Source organism: Arachis duranensis, chromosome 10, assembly GCF_000817695.3.
Source record: "Arachis duranensis cultivar V14167 chromosome 10, aradu.V14167.gnm2.J7QH, whole genome shotgun sequence".
Lineage (NCBI taxonomy): Eukaryota > Viridiplantae > Streptophyta > Magnoliopsida > Fabales > Fabaceae > Arachis > Arachis duranensis.
The window spans coordinates 66,980,862-67,000,998 of record NC_029781.3 but is presented as its reverse complement, the minus strand read 5'-3'; the positions used below and the strand labels follow the sequence as shown (position 1 = coordinate 67,000,998).

The following is a 20,137-nucleotide window of genomic DNA, read 5'->3' as shown; positions in this document are numbered from 1 at the left end:
CGGACGGACGGTGACGTGGTGGTCGCCGAAAGAAGGGTTGGGCTGGGGTGGATGAGCAGCAGCAGCAAGGAGAAAAGAGATGAAGACTGCTGGCTGAACAGGGCATCCTTTCTCATTAACGCCCAGAATGTGGTTTGGGAGCGAAACCTACTCCTCTTTGCATGTACCAGTTTCTAGAAGTGCATCAAAGTGTCTTCGATTAGACGAATATTGAAATTTAAAATAAATTAAAACTTGTAAAATAATGAAAGAAATGAGGAAATAAGGTTTTCAAAAAGAAAATGTACTGAAATTAAAAAGATTACGTTGAAATTAAAAGAAAGCAATAAAATGCCTTCGACTGGATCAAAGGACTTTGACTTGAAAATTAATGACGCAGAAATGTAATTTGGACAATAAAGATAAAGAACACTTAGAAAATAAATTTACTTGAAATGTAAACTTTACAGAAAGATAAATTGAAAGAATGACAAGATGGAAGGAGCCCTACAGAAAAGTTACTCAATTGCAGACTCCGGAATTCCCTGGGATGTGAGTGTGCTTGAGTGTTTTCTGAGTAAAAGTTCCAACCTTTATTCCCTAAGACTTCCTAGTATTTATAACCTACTTTTGGTAACTGTCAATTAATTACAATTAATTATAATATCACAACTTTGAATGCATTCTCCTTGGTAACCGTTCCCGCCTATCTGTCTCTCGTAATTTCCTCGCTTGATAAAAGCCCTTAACGTCTCCACTGCCATAATCATTCGAGTCACTTTATTCGAATATCTTATTCGATTGGATTTTCTCAATTTATCAAAAAAGTCCTCGCAATCGAATCCGTGTCGAAAACCTTAGTCCGATGCTTGTACAAGTGTCCCCTTCGAAAACTGCTCAGGTCTTCGAACAACTTTCCTTTATCGAAAATATTTTTTCGATCTACAAATTGCCCCCTTGGATTGATGTGTTTGCCTTCGATAATATTATTGGAAGATAAAACACTTAATCCAAAATTTAAAACGTCAGTTTTCAAATCAGTAATAATTACCATTTAACTTCCCATTAATACTGACCCACTCGACACGTTTCCCGAGACTTATGCTTCCTTTTCCTTCTACTTCATCTTCCTTGTGAAGTTACCACTTTTTGCATTCTTTCCATAGTAATGGCTACAGTAATCCTTTAAATTCACCAATTTTCTTCTTGTTCGAATTTTCCTGAATTCAAATGTCATAAAAGAAAACAAGGACAAATTTTTGCAACACCTCCGCAAAGATCGAGTTCATCAAGCATTGGAAATTAGCCGAGGCATTGGTCAAGCCGGGCGACATCAGTAACCATTCATAGATGCCCTGATGTGTACAAAATGCAATCTTAAAACAATTGTTAGGACGTACACAAATTTGATGGTACCCGGACCTCAAGTCCAATTTGGAAAAATATTGAGCACCAAACAACTCATCCAAGAGTTCATCCACCATTGGCATAGGGAAGGAATCCTTAATGGTGATAGTGTTCAAGGCCCTATAATTGGTGCAAAAATGCCATGACCCATCTTTCTTTTTTCACCAAAATAACCGGGGAGGAAAATGGATTGGAACTCAGCCGAATAATGCCCGGTAGCACTGATCTCCACATTTTGTACTGTTGTACCAGCAAGTGCACTGGACCACCCAAGTAATACCTGAGTCAGTCAGAGTCAATCCCACGAGGATTGTGGCTTGAAGGAAGCAATGGTTATCTTGCAGGTCTTAGTCAGGCAGATCAGAAGGTTGATAGATAAATGTTTGTGAGATTATTATAATAGGGTGCTAATACTTTAAGGATAGAGTTGAGAGTTGGAGTTACTTTATTTTTCTGAATTAACTCCGGTACTACTGTCTTCTTTGCTTGTGAATGATCTTCTTCTATGGCAGGCTGTATGTGATCAAAGCCATTACCCATGGTCATTGATCTCCTCTGCTTCATATCAAATGCCATTGCCTGTGGTCATTCGATCTGATAGAGGGTGAAGCTCTAGCAGTTCATTCTCTTGGCGATCCTACTCAAAACGCCACATACAAGGTCGAATCTTCCAGATCAGAGAACACTGCTTCTTTGGATTCTAGCCTACACCACGGAGACCCTAATCTCCCCAGAAATTGGATGAACTGGTGTCTCGAGAAGTCCCCAACAAAGTTGTGGATTAGCCGTTTGAGAGATGTATACACACAGCTATTGGTTCGTGCTTTCCGGCCACATATTCACACGAACCCAAGTAGACGCGGGTATTTGTCAGGCACGTTCGTCTTAATGTGATGAACAGAGCTAATTGTTAGATCATCCTATTCACCACGATAAAGATCGGATATACATCTTAGAAGTAAATTAAACACGGACCGAAGAAGAAACAGTAATACTTTTATTAATTCATAGGACTCAGCAGGGCTCCTCCCCTCAAACTAAGAGGTTTAGAAACTCATAATGATGTAAAATACAAAGTAAAACTCGAATGGTGTGTAAAGTCTCTGGTCTCTCTTATGATTATGTAAAAATACACTTTAAATGCAAAACAGATGACTAGTAATGGTAAAGCAGTCTATTGTAGTGCTAAAATCCACTTCTGGGGCCCACTTGGTGAGTGTTTGGGCTGAGCTTTGATGAGATCCACATGCCATGAGGTCTCTGGGCATGGAACGCTAGCTAGGGAGTCCTCTCTGGGTGATTGGACGTTGGTCTCTACTCTTTGGGCGCTGGACGCCTGGAAGGGGGCAGGAAGCTGGCATTGAACGCCAATTTTGGGCCTTCTAATCCGAAGCAAAGTATGAACCAATATACATTGCTAGAAAGCTCTAGAAGTTAGATTTTCATAGCCATTAAGAGCGTTCCATTTGGACTTCTGTAGCTCTAGAAAAGCTCTTCCCCTGAAATTGTCCAAAAACACAAAAACTCAAAGTAGAATCCAAAAATGTGATTTTAACACTAAAACCTATAAAAACTTAATAAAAACTAAAAAAAACACACTAAAAACTATATGAAAATGATGTCAAAAAGCGTATAAAATATCTGCTCATCAATGCCCTCAAACAACATCCTACCATGATGTTTTTAATTTTCAATTTTTGGTTGTGTGGGTATCTATAGGGTCGGACCTTGATCGGAGGGGCATTCAATAGTAATGTGATGGAATGATCATGAGCGCGAGGGGGAAGGAAGACCCTATAGTTTTTGGAAAATAGCCTAGTATGTGTGCATCAAGTGCGCCAATTCGGGGTCCAGGTCACTAGGAAGGTCTAGCAAGGGCTGGGTAGCATCCTCCATGGGTTGTAATTGTAAGGTGTACATGGTGGCGATTTCCTTGGTCAACTTCAACCGCTTAAATTGATGGAATCATAAATAGGTGTCTACCTCAGTTCCCCTTGCAAAGTGACCAGCTGAGAACCGTCGAGAAAAGTAATGAACTTCTTCTTGTAATTGGCCAAGTTTGTATCTAAAGTCTCAAGCCAACTGTCGCCAAAAACTAGTTCTTTCGATGCAATCGGTAACATGAAAGCAGAGATGAAAAGTGTTTGATTTTGGATCTTAACCGGCATATCACTTACCTCTCCTTCACACTGGAGAAGCGAACCATTGCCCACCTTAACCTTGAATGGGGGAACCTAATGAACCATAAGTGAGAAGCGGTGTGTCAAAGGTAGGTAGATAAAGTTATCTGAGCTGCCTCTATCCATTAGCACTCGTAGTTCCCTGCCATTGACAAACCCTGTGAATCTAATAGACCTCCTTCCAGGATCCCATTCAAAATATTATAGGAAAGTTGCAATGGTTCGGCCACCTCTAAGTCAGCCGAGGGTTGCTTAATTTCATAAATCTTTTCCATTATGGCATCTACACATGGCAACTCCTCTAGGGATTGAATGATAAAATAGTGCTTCACCACACAACAATGTGAGGGTGAATAGCATTCATAACAACTGAGGCAAATCCCTTTTTTTCATTGAAACTGGATATCTGTTAGAGACAATTTTTGGATGGAAGATAGTTTAGATGGTATAGGTAATAAGGGAGAAGGTGCCAAATGTGTTTATTGGTGGGAGGTGGGCGTGGTACTAGGAAGTGGCTTAGATTGTGGTGCAGACACGGGTATGTTCTGAGGGTTGAGGTAAAGAGTGAGAGGGGATTTCCATCTTTGTGCATTTAGAACAAATTTTTCCTCAAACAACTTAAACAAGGAAACAATCTGCATGAAAGAAGCCGGATAGCGCGACTTAACCTCATGCTTAAGCTCCAGAGACAATCCAGCAATAAAACAGTCCATCAATAATAATTCATCCATACCAAATACTCGAGTAGCCAAATCATTAAAAGCCTCGAAATAAGATGTCATAGACGCATGTTGCTTTAATTTCAACAATTCCTCTCTAGGATTCCCAAATTGGGAAGTACCAAACTGAATTTGCATAGCCGTAGATAAAGTAAGTGATAAACCCCAATTTTGTGGTATATCTTGTGTTGAATTTAGGGGATTTTATCAATCTATCTCACATTTATTCAATGAAATAGCATGATTTTGTAATTCTCCTTAAATTGTGCTTAAGAGTGAAAACAGGCTTTTTAGACCTTTAAAATTGATAAATTTAATTCACTTTGATTCCACTCGATGCCTTGATATATTTGTTAGTGATTTCAAGGTTAAAAGGCAAGGAATAGATCGAAGAAGTGACAAGAAAAGCATGCAAAGTAGAGAATTCATGAAGAAATGAGCATTTAGAGGATTTATTGCGATGCGCACGCGTCACCCACACGTACGCGTGAGGAGGGAATTTGCCAGGCGACGCACACGTGTGACGTTGGTCACGTGACCTCATTAAAGTGAATATGCTGAGGGCGATTTCGGAGCCATCCAGACCCAAATCCAACTTATTTCTGAGGCTATTTGATGTAGAAATCAAGTGGGAAAAAACGGGGAGCAATTAGATTAGTTTAGGGTCATGCTTTAGCTAGTTTTCTAGAGAGATAAGCTCCCTTTTCTCTCTATAAATTAGGGTTCTTAGTTTAGTTTTCTCTTAGATTTAGGTTTAATTACTTGTTTTGATTTGGTTTCTTTTACTTTTCCTTGTTGATTTGCTTCAAACTTCTTAGTTTCTCTTGTTACTTTCCCTTTTATGCCTCTTTTTAGTTTATGAACTCTTTTGTTAATTTTCATTTCCTTTAATGCAATTGTTATGTTTTTATGTTTCTTTGATGTTTGCTTGAGTTCTTATTGTTATTTTCTTGCATTGGTAGTTGTAGAATTTACTATTTTTTGCAATTTACCATGCTTTCCTTTTATTCCTTCCAAGTATTTGACAAAATGCTGGGTTGGGCTTTAGAGTAAATTTTGAGCATTCTTGGCTTGGAAAGAGAAATTGGACAATCTTGAGTCATTAATACCCAATTTAGATTGTTGATCTAGAGTGATTAGTTAGTCTTGTATCCATTAACATTACTTATGGATTGGGATTAACTGGGCTTATTTGACTTTCTTCCGATGTTGGAGATGATGAAATAGGACTAGCTATTGTTAATTATTGTATGATAATTAATGACTAGGATGGAAAGCCTTAGTTCTCAATCCTTGCCATGAATGTCTCTCTTTAGTATTTGTTATCTTTAGTTGTTTGATTTACTTTTATTGTCATTTAAATTTTTTGTCATTTAGATGATAGTCTTCTTATATGCAAACCACCCTTTGAACCTCATAACCAATAATGTGCATACCGCATTGCAATTCCTTTGAGAGTCGACCCGAGATCTAATACTCTCGGTATTTTTATTGGTTTGCACTCGTGACAAACAAAGTTAAACTTTGATTGAGTGTTATTTGTCGGTTTGGAACTATACTTGCAACGAGGTTATTTCTCTTATCGAGAAGAAATTTCTAAGCTGAGGATTTCGCTGTTTCATGTTTTTGGCGCCGTTACTGGGGAATTGCAATGTGTGCTTATTATTGGTTATTGTATATATATGAATATTGTAGATAGCTTGATTTTTGGTTTGTTTGCTAGTTTTTGCTAGTTTGAGGATTTGGTTCTCTTTGTTTCTTGTTAGTTTTTGTTTTCATTTTCTCTTGAAACTATGAATTCTCATCCTTTTGGTTATGAGTTTGGTTCAAACTATGTTATAGGAAATGAAAGCTTCAATGGAGGTTTGCATCAAGGATTTGGAAATCAAAGGTGGGAGGAGCCTCAAGCATATGGATACTCTTCTTGGCAACAACCTCTGCCGGTTTCTTATGGGTACAATCCAACTCCTAATGCTTACGAACCTAATGGATGTGGTGACCCTCATTGTCCTCAACATAGCCCTCAACAACCCTACTCACAAGCCCCATACCACCATTAACCTCCATATGATCTTAACCCATACCTAACATACCAATAACCATGTGAACCATACATAGAGCCACCCCCATTCCAATACCAATACTCCCAAGAACCACTATTTTCTTACACACCACCTCAAGACATTCACCAATTTGAACTACCTTCTAACTACGACACTTTCCCTCCAAACAATGAACCCTCTCTTCCACCACCTCCTTTATTGGATGAAGTTCTTCATACCTTCATGCTAGAAAACAAAGAGACATCAACTCTTATATCCAAAAGCAAAAAGGGGAGCAAAAGGAGCTAAAGAAGCCAGAAATCATGGTTGCTACCATGGCGGAAGTCGTTAACCACATGGCCTCCCACCTAAGCTTATGCAATCAAGACGCTCCCATTGACGAATGTGGAGGCTCAACCAAAGAGCATAGTGAGGGAGTGAATTTAAAGCTTCTGATGAGCATATATTTTATACACTTTTTGGGGTAATTTCATGTAGTTTTTAGTATGTTTTAGTTAGTTTTTAGTATATTTTTATTATTTTTAGGCAAAATTCATATTTCTGTACTTTACTATGAGTTTGTGTGTTTTTCTGTGGTTTTAGGTATTTTCTGGCTGAAATTGAGGGAGCTGAGCAAAAATCTGATTCAGGCTGAAAAAGGACTACTGATGTTGTTGGATTCTGACCTCCCTGCACTCGGAATAAACTTTTTGGAGCTACAGGACTCCAATTGGCGCGCTCTCAATTGGGTTGGAAAGTAGATATCTAGGGCTTTCCATAAATATATAATAGTCCATACTTTTCTCGAAGATAAATAACATAAACTGGCGTTTAACGCCAGTTCCATGTTCCATTCTGGCGTTAAACGCTAGAAACAGGTTACAAGTTGGAGTTAAACGCCCAAAACAGGTTACAACTTGGCGTTTAACTCCAGAAACAGCCCAGGCACGTGAAAAGCTCAAGTCTCATCCCCGCACACACCAAGTGGGCTCCAAAAGTAGATTTCTGCACTATCTATCTTAGTTTACTCATTTTCTGTAAACCTAGGTTACTAGTTTAGTATTTAAACAACTTTTAGAGATTTATTTTGTATCTCATGATATTTTTAGATCTGAACTTTGTATCTTTGACAGCATGAGTCTCTAAACTCCATTGTTGGGGGTGAGGAGCTCTGCTGTGTCTCGATGGATTAATGCAATTATTTCTGTTTTCTATTCAAACACGCTTGTTTCTATCTTAGATATTCATTCGCACTTCAATATGATGAATGTGATTATCCATGACACTCATCACCATTCTCAACCTATGAACGTGTGCTTGACAACCACCTCCGTTCTACATTAGATTGAATGAGTATCTCTTGGATTCTTTAATCAGAGTCTTCGTGGTATAAGCTAGAATCCATTGGCAGCATTCTTGAGAATCTGAAAAGTCTAAACCTTGTCTGTGGTATTCCGAGTAGGATTCAGGGATTGAATGACTATGACGAGCTTCAAACTCACAAGGGTTGGGCGTAGTGACAGACGCAAAAGGATCAATGGATCCTATTCCAGCATGAGTGAGAACCGACAGATGATTAGCCGTGCGGTGACAGCGCACCTGGACAATTTTCACTGAGAGGACGGATGGTAGCCATTGACAATGGTGATCCACCAACACACAGCTTGCCATAGGAGGAACCTTGCGTGTGTGAAGAAGAAGATAGGGGAAAAGCAGAGATTCAGAAGACAAAGCATCTCCAAAACTCCAACATATTCTCCATTACTGCATAACAAGTATTATTTAATCCATGCTTTTTATTTACTAGCAATCAAAACTGAGAATTATTATTATCCTGACTAAGAGTTACAAGATAACCATAGCTTGCTTCAAGCCAACAATCTCCGTGGGATTCGACCCTTACTCACGTAAGGTATTACTTGGACGACCCAGTGCACTTGCTGGTTAGTGGTTCGAGTTGTGAAAAGTGTGATTTATAATTTCGTGCACCAACTTCAAGGTGAAGAAGAGGAGTTAAAGCACGAATTGCAACAAGAGGAGGAAGTTGAGATAATTAAAATGGAAGTGGTTGAAGATTTAGGAGATGTTGCATGCAAAGAGGAATCTCAAGTTGAAGAACTTTCTTCCATAGAGTTTAAAGGTGATGTTGAGGAGGATAGTGCACAACCTCTAAGGCATATTATGAATGAAGAATTGGAAGAAATAGTACAAACAACAAGTCCTCCTATCTATGATAATTCCGCATCAACATATGATCCTTTTGAGTTTTATGAATCCTTCCTCATTGAATTTGAAGTTGATGTTGAGGTAGATTTCACTCAAATCCCAAGATATCATTTGAGTGATAGGGAAGAGCTAGAAGAAATTGCTGAGGAAGCATTTAAACTTGAAGAAGCATGGCAAGAGGTAGAGCTTGAAGAATCTTTTCAAATGATGGAAGCCCCTAGAAAAGGATGGATGGGAGGAATGTGCTTTATCAAGATCATTGAAAACTTCTATGCCTAAGTCACCATCTATTCCTTCATTTGAATGGGTGAAACTTATTACTCTTAGCTTTATTATCCCACTTGAATTTTTTTTCTTGAAACGGATGGTCAACTTAGAGTGCTTTGTGGAATGAAGCGTAAGAGAAGGATATTTAGTGGTTAGATGATGAGCGGATATTTTATACGCTCTTTGACATCATTTTCATATAGTTTTTAGTAGTTTTTGTTTAGCTTTTATTAAGTTTTTATAGGTTTTAGTGTTAAATTCATATTTTTTATTCTACTATGAGTTTTTGTGTTTTTGGACAATTTCAGGTATTTTCTGGCTGAAATTGAGGAGCTGGAGTAGAAGTCCGATTCAAAGACAGAGAAAACATTGCAGATGTTGTCCAGATCTGACCTACCTGCACTCGGAAATATATAATAGTTCATACTTTGCTTCGTATTAGAAGGCTCAAAACTGGCGTCTAACGCCAGCTACCTGCCTCCTTCCATGCGTCCAACGCCCAAAGAGTAGAGACTAATGTACAAACGCCCAAAGAGGACCCCCTAGCTGGTGTTCCATGCTGAAGAGACCTTAGAGCACGTAGATCTCATTAAAGCTCAGCTCAAACACTCACCAAGTGGGCCCCAGAAGTGGATTTTAGCACTAAATAGACTATTTTACCCTTACTAGTCATCTGTTTAGTATTTAAGGGTTTATGTTTATGTAATTCAAAAACCTTCTTCGAACCTTTTGACAGATTATTCACATTTTATGTTGTGTTTTTACTTCAGTATGAGTTTCTAAACCTCCTAGGTTGAGGGGAAGAGCCCTGCTGAGTCCTATAAATTAATAAAAGTATTATTGTTTCTTCTTCGATCAGTGTTTGATTTACTTCTAAGATGTATATCCGATCTTCATCGTGGTGAATAGGATGATCTGACAAATTAGCTCTATTCATTACATTAAGATGAACGTGCCTGACAAACACCCGTGTCTACTTGGGTTCGTGTGAATACTTGGAAGGAAAGCATGAGCCAACAACTATGTTTATACATCTCTCAGATGGTTAATCCACGACATTATTGGGGACTTCTTGAGACACCAGTTCAACCGATTTCTTGGGATATTAGGGTCTCCGTGGTATAAATTAGAATACAAAGAAGCAGCATTCTCTGATTCAGAAGATTCGACCTTGTCTGTGGCGTTTTGAGTAGGATCGCCAAGAGAATGACTTGCTAGAGCTTCACCCTTCGTCAGATTGAATGACCACGGGCAATGGCATTCATTCTGTAGCAGAGGAGATCAATGACCACGAGCAATGGCTTTGATAACTTATAGCCTGCCAATAGAAGAAGATCATTCACAAGCAAAGAAGACAGTAATACCAGAGTTAATTCAGAAAGACAAAACAACTCTGACTCTCAACTCTCCTATAATTGCTTTTATAGTTTCATGATTCTTCATCCAACTCCATATACAAACTTCTGATTCTGCCTGACTAAGACCGGCAAGACAACCATAGCTTACTTTAAGCCACAATCCTCGTAGGATCGACCTTGACTTGCTCAGGTATTACTTGGACGACCCAGTGCACTTGCTGGTACTACTGCTATACGAAAAGTGTGGGGTTTACGTACACACGCACCATTGGCGTTGTAAATCTAGGCTCATTATGGTTGATGCTTCAAGGGTTAGATGCAAAGGCTGGACCATTGCTCAATTGAATGGGTCTAGGAGGATAGCTTGGTGCCTAATTGAGAATTTGGCTTGCTAACCACCCGGAGGGAATTATGATGATCAACTAGAAGACGAGTGTAAAAACAATATTTGGGATCCCGGATCATGAGAGGAGGATCAATTTTGGGAGCTCATGACTTGTGAAGAACTTCAACAAGGTTTGGGATACTTGGTTGGAAATTCTGACAACCAATGGAAGACCAAGCATTGGTGTAAGTTCCAAGATAAATTCAAGCACAAGCCACCTTGATGAAAACTTCCCAAAAGTCCAACTTAAGGACAATAAAGAAAAGTGTTAGATGGGAGACACCCCACCATGGTAACATATTTTTATTTTCCCTTTTGTATATATTGGAAAATAAGTTTAATTTCATGTTTGGTTTATTTTGTAATCTAGGGTGTTAAATAAGGTTTGATGGTGTTTTGGTAGCTGTTTGGATGTTTGGAATGCTTGGGTTGGTGCAAGAACTTGAAAAATTTTGAAAAACAGAGCACCCAGCCACGCGTACGCCTGATGTACACGTACGCTGGTGCGGAATTTATAACCCACAAACTAATTGACAAGTGCACCAGGTGGTACCAAGTAGTACTTCAAATGAATGAGGGTCGATCCAACGAGGATTGATGGACTAAGCAACAATGGTTAAGTGATTTACTTAGTTACACAAACAGAAAAGAGTGTTGAGAGTTCAAATGCATCAAACCGTAATTCTGAGACTCAGAAAAGAAGCAGTAAATTGATGTGAATAATATATGGGAAAACAGTTAAGGCTTCAGAGATATCTATCTTCCGGATTGAATTTTCTTACTAACTATTTTAATCATGCAAGATTTGGTTCATGAAAAACTATATGTGACTAAACTGTAATTCCTTAGACCTTTTTAGTCTCCTCTAACCTTCATCAACTGCCAATTCCTTGGTCACCTAATTTCAATTAGAGGGTGAAGTTCAATTCTAGTTTATATGCCACAAAAACCCTAATTATCCCAATATAAGAGGATTATATGTCATGTATCCCGTTAAGTCCAGATAATTAGTAGTTTAGGAGAAATTGTTTTCAAGCTGTTATTCAAGTAAAGAGCTTTTTCAAGTTAAACAACAACTTAATTAGAACCAAGGTCATACTTCTGTTCCACCCATATTCATAAGATAAAGAACCAAAACAATTCTTGAAATAGAAATCAGTACATGAATTAAAATAGAAAAGTAATAGTATCAATCCATACAATAGACAGAGCTCCTAACCTTAACAGTGGAGGTTTAGTTGCTCATGGTTCAGAGAGAAAACTAGGATTCTCAAAAACTGTAAATCGCGGAATGAGGTTGAAGAGAAGAGAGAGGAGCCCGAAGGGCTGATTCTTTTCCCTTTTATATCTAATCCTAATTAATGTAAATTATATTTCCTAAAACTAAATAATATCTTTTCCTATTTTTAATTAAATTAAAAGAAAATTACATAAACAAATAATAAGAAACAATCCGTGCTCTTCTCTTCAACGTGGGGACCACTATGCTTTTTATCATTATTGGCGCCAAACTTGGAGATTGCCAAGTTTGGCGTCAACCCAGCCGCAAGCAATTCTTCAAGGTTATCTTTAGCTGGCGCCAAACTTGAGGTATCTTAACTTTGGCTTCAAATGAACCGTATGCATTCTTCAAATCTTCTCATTTGGCGCCAAACTTGAGGTATCTCAAGTTTGGCTTCAACTCACTCGTATGCATTCCTTAGATTCTTGAGTGTGACGTCAAACTTGGAGAATCCCAATTTTGGTGCTGTGAAGGCCGAATGTGATGCAAGTTTGTGAAGCACTCCCGGCGCCAAATGATGAGCGGATAATTTATACGCTTTTTGGCATTATTTTTATATAGTTTTTAGTATGTTTTAGTGACTTTTTATTACATTTTTATTAGTTTTTATGCAAAAATCATATTTCTGGACTTTACTATGAGTTTGTGTGTTTTTCTATAATTTCAGATATTTTCTGACTGAAATTGAGGGACCTTAGCAAAAGTCTAATTCAGAGGCTGAGAAAGGATTGCAGATGCTGTTGGATTCTGACCCTCCTGCACTCGAAGTGGATTTTCTGGAGCTACAGAAACCCAATTGGCGCTATCTCAAATGTGTTGGAAAGTAGACATCTTGGGCTTTTCAGAAAAGTTTAATAGTTCATACTTTGCCCGAGATTTGATGGCTCAAACTGACATTCAAACGCCCACCAGAGACCCTTTTCTGGCGTAAAATGCTGGAACTGGCATCAGAACTGGAGTTAAATGCCCAAACTGGCATCTAAGCTGGCGTTTAACTCTAGAAAAGGCCTATGCATGTGTAAAGCTCAATTCTCAGTCCAAGCACACACCAAGTGGGCCCCGGAAGTGGAATTCTGCATTATCTGCACTTAGTTACTTATTTTCTGTAATCCATAGTAACTAGTTTAGTATAAATAGCACTTTTTACTATTGTAGTGGAGACTTTTATGCAATTTTCATATTTGGGTGAGGCTGGCCATTCGGCCATGCCTAGACCTTTTTCTCTTATGTATTTTCCAATGGTGGAGTTTCTACACCTCATAGATTAAGGTGCGGAGCTCTGCTATTCTTCATGAATTAATGCAAGTACTATTGTTTCTCTTTCAACTCACGCTTACTTCTTCTCCAAGACATACTCTCATACTCAATTCAGTTAAGTTAGAATGAAGGGGTGATCCGTGACAATCACCTACTATCTTCGTTACTCGCTTAGCCAAGATCTGCGTGCCTGACAACCACAAGCGGTCTACATGATGTTCAACGTAGTCATTGGACGACAGCCGGAGTATAATCTCTTGGGTCTCTAATCCACAGAACAAGTCCGTGAGATTAGAACCTTCGTGGTATAGGCTAGAACCAATTGGCAGCATTCCCGAGATCCGGAAAGTCTAAACCTTGTCTGTGGTATTCCGAGTAGGATCTGGGACGGGATGACTATGACGAGCTTCAAACTCACGAATGTTTGATCTTTAATTTTTCTTGTTTTGTGTCTTTTCTTGTTTTTCTTGTGCATTTTAGAATTGTTAGTGTCCCTAGTACAAAAGTTCTTAAGTTTGGTGTCTTACATGCCTTTCTTTTCTTAAATATTTTCAAAAACATGCTCTTGATGTTCATCATGATCTTCAAAGTGTTCTTGGTGTTCATCTTGACATTCAAAGTGTTCTTACATGCATTATTTGTTTTGATCTTAAATTTTATGTTTTGTTTCATTTTGTTGTTTTTTTCTCTCCTCATTAAAAATTCAAAAGTAAAAAAAATATCTTTTCCTTATTTTTCTCATAATTTTCAAAATTTTGAGTTGACTTAGTCAAAAATTTTAAAAATTTAGTTGTTTCTTGTTAGTCAAGTCAAAATTTCAATTTAAAAACTTTATCTTTTCAAATCTTTTTCAAAATCAATTCTTTTTCATTTTTTTATGATTTTCGAATTTCATTCTTAAAATTTTTCAAAATCTTTTTCATTTTTCTTTTAATGTTTTCGAAAATTTTAAAACTAATTTTTCAAAATCTTTTTCTTAATTATAATTCATATTTTTGAAAATTCTTGCTAACAATTAATGTTTTGATTCAAAAATTTTAAGTTTGTTACTTTCTTGTTCAGAAAGGTTCAATCTTTAAATTCTAGAATCATATCTTTTAGTTTCTTGTTAGTCAAGTCATCAACTTTAGTTTTAAAAATAAAATCTTTTTAATTTCTTTTTCAATTCTTTTTCAAATTAAATTTCAATCATATCTTTTAAAAATTTTAATTTCAAAATCTTTCTCTAACTTCTTATCTTTTCAAAATTTATTTTCAAATCTTTTTCAACTAACCACTTGACTTGTTTGTTTTAATTTTAAAAACAGGTTTACTATTTTTTATCTTTTTCAAAACCACCTAACTACTTTTCCACTTCTAATTTTCAAAAATCACTAACCACTTTTTCAAAAATCTTTTTAATTAACTAATTGTTTTAGTTTTTAATTTTCTTGTATTTCTTTTTCAAATTTTTGAAACTAACTTAATTAAATAAATAAAAATAAAAATATTTTTCTTTCCCCCTCTACTTAAAATTCGAATACTCTCTCTCTCATCTCTTTCTATTTATTTTATTTAATTGCTAACACTTCTCTTCTACTCATAATTCGAACCCCTCTCTCTTCTCTCTGTTCGAATTACTCATCTCCTCTCTCTTCTCATTCTTCTATTCTTATATTCTTATGGAATCTCTATACTGTGACATAGAGGATTCCACTACTCCCTTTGTTATATTCTTTTTCATATGAGTAGGAACAAGGATAAAGACATTCTTGTTGAAGCTGATCCTGAACCTGAAAGGACTCTGAAGAGGAAGCTAAGAGAAGCTAAAGCACAACACTCTAGAGAGGACCTTATAGAAAATTTCAAAAAAGAGGCAGACATGGCAGCCGAACCTGAGAACAATGGTGGAGATGCAAGGAAGATGCTTGGTGACTTTACTGCACCAACTTTCAACTTCTATGGAAGAAGCATCACAATTCCTGAAATTGGAAGCAAACAACTTTGAGCTTAAGCCTCAATTAGTTTCTCTAATGCAGCAGAATTGCAAGTTTCATGGACTTCCATTAGAAGATCCTCATAAGTTCTTAGCTGAATTCTTGCAAATCTGTGACATTGTTAAGACCAATGGGGTTGATCCCAAGGTCTACAGACTTATGCTTTTTTCCTTTGCTATAAGAGACAAAGCTAGGATATGGTTGGACTCACAACCTAGGGAAAGCCTGAACTCTGGGGACAAGTTGGTCAATGCTTTCTTGGCTAAATTCTTTCCACCTCAAAAGATGAGCAAACTTAGAGTGGAAGTCCAAACCTTCAGACAGAAGGAAGGTGAATCCCTCTATGAAGCTTGGGAAAGATACAAGCAATTGATCAGAAGGTGTCCTTCTGACATGCTTTCAGAATAGAGTATCTTATGTATATTCTATGATGGTCTGTCTGAATTGTCCAAGATGTCATTGGACCACTCTGCTGGTGAATCTCTTCATCTAAAGAAAACCCCTATAGAAGCCCAGGAACTCATTGAGATAGTTGCAAATAACCAGTTCATGTACACTTCTGAAAGAAATCCTGTGAATAATTGGATGACTCAGAAGAAAGGAGTTCTTGAGGTTGATACTCTGAATGCCATATTGGCTCAGAACAAAATATTGACCCAGCAAGGCAATATGATTTCTCAAAATCTGACTGGATTGCAAGATGCATCCGGCAGTACTAAAGACGCTTCCACTGAAGGAGAAGCTTATGACCCTGAGAATCCTGTAATGGAAAAGGTGTATTACATGGGAGAATCCTATGTAAACACCTATAATCCTTCATGGAGAAATGAAACTTTATTAACAAAACGGTCTTGGCAAAGTTCGATGATCAAGGACCTATATCATTATCACTAACCACAATCATGATAGTTGCAAGGATCAATCTCACTATGTCATCCTCTAACTAATAGCAAAAGAAAGTCAAGTGAGTTATATCAATCCAAGTCCATAAATCCTAGTTCCCACTAATTGAATTAATGAAAGCTAGAGTCAATGGCTATCAACTATCAATCACTTAGATATTAGTAACTCAAGAGTCCTAAGTTATCTTCCCAAGCCAAGAACACAAAATTCTATTCTAACATCCTCCCAAGCATTTCATCAAACACTTGGAAGGTACAAAAGAAAAGTATAGTAAATCACAACAAGAAAGAATTCTAACAACAATTGAATGTAAAGAATTAACAACAATAATCAAGAAAATCACAATTATCATGAATTACCTCAAATTGCATTATTGAAAGAAAACAAGAGAACAAAGATATATCCACAACAAAGTGAAGAATTACAAGAATTGAAATATAAAACTAGAGAGAAGGAGAGTAGAGGAGTAAGGATTGATAGAAGAAGAGTAAATCAAAGCCATGAATTAAACCTAGATCTAAGAGGAGAGATTAACCTAAACCTAATCCTAATTCTAGAGAGAAGTGAGAGCTTCTCTCTCTAGAAACTACTTCTAAACTAATCCTAATGTGTATGTATAAACTTCCTACATGCTTCCCCCTTCAATCCTTGGTCCTTTAAAGTACTTTGGCGCCAAATTGGTTGTAACTGGGCCCCACAGCTTCCCAGAAATTGCTGAGCATGAGTTCTATTTAAAAATCACGTGCGGCCTTCGACGCGGACGCGCACGGTACACGTACGCGTCCCTGGTCAATATCGCAATGTGCGCGCGAGCGCCTTGTGCGCGTGCGCGTCCTTGGCTGAGATTACTTCTTTACCTTTTTATGCTTCTCTCCACTTGCATGCTTCCTTCCTTGCCCCTTTGGTCCATGCCTAGCCTATTTTAACCTGAGATTACTAGTAAACACATCAAGGCATCTTATGGAATCAAGGATGAATTAAAATTACCAAATTAAAGGCTTAAAAAGCATGTTTTTACATTCAAGCACAAGTACGGGAGAGATTACAAAATTATGCTAATTCATTGGCTAATTGTGAGAAAAGGTTATCAAAATACTCTAAATTCAACACAAGATAAACCCTTAAAACGGGGTTTATCAGGGATCAACAGAAGCCTCAACAAGGCTTCAATAACAATAATGGTGGGAGAAATAGGTTTGGCAATAACAAGCCTTTTCCATCATCTTTTCAGCAACAGACAGAGAATTTTGAGCAGAGCCGCTCTAGCTTAGCAAACATAGTCTTTGATCTATCTAAGGCCACTCTCAGTTTTATGACTAAAACAAGGTCCTCCATCAGAAATTTGGAGGCACAAGTGGGTCAGCTGAGTAAAAGAGTTACTGAAACTCCTCCTAGTACTCTCCCAAGCAATACAGAAGAGAATCTAAAGAGAGAGTGCAAGGGCATCAATATAACCAAAATGGCCAAACCTACAAAGGAGGAAGAGGCAGTGATCTCCAGTGAGAAAGACCTCAATGGACGTCCACTGACCACTAAGAAGTTCCCTAATGATGAACCAAAGGAATCTGAGGCTCATATACAGACAATAGAGATTCCTTTGGACTTTCTATTACCATTCATGAGCTCTGATAAGTATTCTTCCTCTGAAGAAGATGAAGATATTTTCGAAGAGCAAGTTGCTCGGTATCTAGGAGCAATCATGAAGATGAATGCCAAGTTATTTGATAATGAGCCTTGGGAGGTGAACCTCCATTTCTCATCAATGAACTGAATGCCTTGGTTCAGCATAAATTACCTCAGAAGAAACCAGATCCCGGAAGGTTCTTAATACTTTGTATCATAGGCACCATGACCTTTGAGAAGGCTCTGTGTGACCTGGGTCAGGTATAAATCTCATGCCACTCTCTGTAATAGAGAAACTAGGAATCTTTGAGGTACAAGATGTAAGAATCTTACTAGAGATGGCAGACAAATCAATGAAACAGGCTTATGGACTTGTAGAGGATGTCTTAATAAAGGTTGGAGGCCTTTACATCCCTACTGACTTCATAATCCTAGACACTGGGAAGGATAAGGATGAATCCATTATTCTTGAAAGACCTTTTCTAGCCACAGCAAGGGCTGTGATTGATGTGGACAGAGGAGAGTTAGTCCTTCAATTGAATTAGGATTACCTTGTGTTTAAGACTCAAGGATCTTCTTCTCTAAACATGGAGAAGAAGCATGAAAAGCTTCATCCAATTCTCCCCATACACAGTCAAACAGAGCCCCCACACTCAAACTCTAAGTTTGGTGTTGGGAGGCCACCATCATGCTCTAAGAATATGTAAAGCTCTGTAAGAGCTTACTGTCAAGCTATTGACATTAAAGAAGCGCTTATTGGGAGGCAACCCAATCTAATTTATCTATGTTAATTACTTTTTCAATGCATTTTCCATTATTAGTTTATGTTTTCTTTATGATGATGATCATGTGGAGTCATAAAAGTAGCTGCAGAATTAAAGCAGAATCAAAAACAGCATCAGAAATAGCACACCCTGGAGGACAGGCTTACTGGCATTTAAACACCAGTAAGGTTAGCAGAATGGGCATTTAACTCCCAGTCTGGCAGCATTCTGGGCGTAAACGCCAGAATTGGCAGACAAATTGGCTTTTAATGCCAAAAAAGGGTGTCTGTTGTCTGGCTACATTCTGGGTGTTAAACGCCAGAATTGGCAGATAGACTGGCGTTTAATGCCAGAAAAGTGTGTCTGGCAGCATTTTGGGCGTTAAACGCCAGAAAGTGGCATCAGTCTGGCATTTAACACCAGGAAAGGCAGCAGAGCTGGCGTTAAACACCAGAAATGGCACACAGAGGGCGTTTAAAAGCCAGAAAGGTGTAGGGACTAGAATACCTTGACACCTCAGGATCTGTGAAACCCACAGGATCCCCACCTACCCTAACACTTTTTCTTTCCTTTTCACACCTTTCCATAACACTCTTCCCCAAAATAACCTCCACCAATCACCTCCATTTCTCCTTCAAAACCATCATACAACCCACCTATCCCCATGATGAGCGGATAATTTGTACGCTTTTTGGCATTGTTTTTAGTGTGTTTTTAGTATGATCTAGTTAGTTTTTAGTATATTTTTATTAGTTTTTAGCTAAAATTCACTTTTCTGGACTTTACTATGAGTTTGTGTGTTTTTCTGTGATTTCAGGTATTTTCTGGCTGAAATTGAGGGACCTGAGCAAAAATCTAATTCAGAGACTGAAAAGGACTGCAGATGCTGTTGGATTCTGACCTCCCTGCACTCGAAGTGGATTTTCTGGAGCTACAGAAGCTCAATTGGCGCGCTCTCAACGCCATTGGAAAGTAGACATCCTGGGCTTTCCAGAAATATATGATAGTCCATACTTTGCTCAAGATTTGATGGCCCAAACCGGCGTGGCAAATCAGCCTCAGAAATTCCAGCGTTTAACGCTGGAACTGGCATAAAACTTGGAGTTAAACGCCCAAACTGGCATAAAAGCTGGCGTTTAACTCCAAGAAGAGTCTCTACACGAAAATGCTTCATTGCTCAGCCCAAGCACACACCAAGTGGGCCCGGAAGAGGATTTTTATGTCATTTACTCATTTCTGTAAACCTTAGGCTACTAGTTTTCTATAAGTAGGACCTTTTACTATTGTATTGAGACATCAAGGGGTAGCTATCTTCATTTTATGCTATCTTAGATCATTGGGAGGCTGGCCTCACGGCCATGCCTAGACCTTATACTCATGTATTTTCAACGGTGGAGCTTCTACACACCATAGATTAAGGTGTGGAGCTCTGCTGTACCTCGAGTATTAATGCAATTACTATTGTTCTTCCATTCAATTCCGCTTGTTCTTTATCCAAGATATCACTTGTTCTTCAACATGATGAAAGGTGATGATTGACGCCCATAACCATTCTCACTCATGAACAAAGTGACTGACAACCACTCTTGTTCTACAAGCATTCGAGGCTCTAGTGAATATCTCTTGGATTCCTGATTGCACGATGCATGGTTGATCGCCTGACAACCGAGTGCTCGTCTGACAAACGAGCCAACCATTCCGTGAGATCAGAGTCTTCGTGGTATAGGCGAGAACTGATGGCAGCATTCAAGAGAATCCGGAAGGTCTAA

The 20,137-nt window shown here is 38.1% G+C and overlaps 1 non-coding gene across 1 annotated transcript; it reads right to left on the bottom strand.

The window, feature by feature from the left end:
• Positions 1 to 15,369: 15,369 nt before the first annotated feature.
• LOC127743555 (small nucleolar RNA R71) lies at positions 15,370 to 15,477 on the bottom strand. The gene has a single exon (XR_008004941.1). It is a non-coding gene; the product is annotated as a small nucleolar RNA R71 (small nucleolar RNA).
• Positions 15,478 to 20,137: the final 4,660 nt, after the last annotated feature.